Below are 1,542 nucleotides of genomic sequence, written 5' to 3'. Positions count from 1 at the left end.
CTAAGTTCTTCCCATCCTTTTAAAACCAAGTAGTTTTTCATCAGCCTGGTCAGCAACACATCACGCAAGTCTTGAGATTTATAATCTCTTACAAATTTCACATTCAAAACTCGTCGAACAACCATTTCGATTCTACGGAAGAAAATGAAGGAGACATCCTTTAAATAAATCAAGCCACCTCGGTCTTGTGTTAAAGTCCATTTCCTCGTAAACTCTAAAAAGCTGTTTGTGGAGTGCTTTTCAGCACCCCTCAGCTGAATAGAAGAAAAAAATCTCAATGAACAGCCTGCTGCTTCGCGAGTTGACAGTCTTGGTGACTTTACTAGACGATAAAACCTCTTCTTAAAGCAGTCGATAATAAAGCCACCAACATATGCAACTATTTCTTGTTCAGACTTTGAGAATGGTATGTCTGTTGTGTCGCTCTCCGCCTTTTCCGTCAGGGTTGAATTTTCAAGTTCAAAAATTCCTTTGGCAATTTCTATTGATAGTATGTGTGCCACTGAGAAGAATTCAGCTGAGTTAGCTGACACCACATGCACCCAGAACAATTTTCCATTCAAAGATGTTAGTTCACTCCAGAATTTTTCCAAACCTGTATCTTTGTGAAGTTTGAATTTTGATGAAATTTCTAAGATAGCTTTACAGTGTTTAGAACAGGATAAAATAAATTGAGGTGTTTCTTGTAGTCTCAATAGGTCCTGGCACAAGGCTCTTCTGAGGTTTCCAGGTGTCTGTATGTTTTCAATAACAATGTTGTTGATGGGGTCATTAACTATTTCTGTCAATACGTCCACTACTAATCGTTTTAATTCTTTCAGTATGTCCTTCTCTGATGTTTGCAAACCTAAAAAGTAGAAAAATGCCTTATGGTTAAAAATATCAAAGAAGATTACACAAATCAAAGAAAGGAAAATACCCCACTTACAATCATAATAAAAGAGTACTGTGAAAAAAGGTAATTTGTAACAATAGAAGGAAATTTGAATTCTCAGGGTCGTATTTCAATAAAATTGTAAAAGGAGGGGAAGGAAAGGAAGCAAAGGTTACCTGTTCTGTCATCTTTCTTCTTCTTAGATTTTGCTGGGCCTTGGCTTGGGTCCTTTTCTGAAGAAAAATAAAAACATGCAAATGAGTATTGCTTCACTAATAAATCACAATATTATCATAAGTCATGGTACCATCATGACAAGAGTTTTCAAAAATACAAACATGGTGAAATTTCAGCTTTTTATTGTGAATTCACCTCAAAAGACAAGTGATTTTCTCCTGTAGTACCATGAAGTCGGGTAACTTGCATCAGTGGAGGGAAACTTGTATAGTCATCAAATAACTGACCCATCAAAGCAGCAAAATTTCAAAAGAAATGAACTACGGGTACGCAGCTCCACCTTGAAGCTCTTCTCTGCCATTTTTTAATTTAACTTTGTATTTTAATGACCAGCCAGGTCAATCATTTGAGGGCTGTGCATGTTAGCCTCCAATGATGCAATTTACCCAATCTCACGGTATTATATTACATCAAACGTGTCAGTCAAAAGT

At 36.4% G+C, this 1,542-nt stretch overlaps 1 long non-coding RNA gene across 1 annotated transcript; it reads right to left on the bottom strand.

The window, feature by feature from the left end:
* Positions 1-364: 364 nt before the first annotated feature.
* Positions 365-1,312, bottom strand: LOC136811832 (uncharacterized). Its single transcript, XR_010847278.1, has 3 exons — positions 1,247-1,312; positions 1,051-1,107; positions 365-847 (listed from the first exon to the last, which is right to left on the bottom strand). It is a non-coding gene; the product is annotated as an uncharacterized lncRNA (long non-coding RNA).
* Between the last annotated feature and the right edge of the window lie 230 nt (positions 1,313-1,542).

This window comes from Clytia hemisphaerica, unplaced genomic scaffold (genome assembly GCF_902728285.1).
Source record: "Clytia hemisphaerica strain Z4C2 unplaced genomic scaffold, Clytia hemisphaerica genome assembly, whole genome shotgun sequence".
In the NCBI taxonomy this organism is placed as follows: Eukaryota; Metazoa; Cnidaria; class Hydrozoa; order Leptothecata; family Clytiidae; genus Clytia; species Clytia hemisphaerica.
The sequence above is the reverse complement of the archived record's forward strand: the minus strand, read 5'-3'. Positions and strand labels throughout refer to the sequence as shown.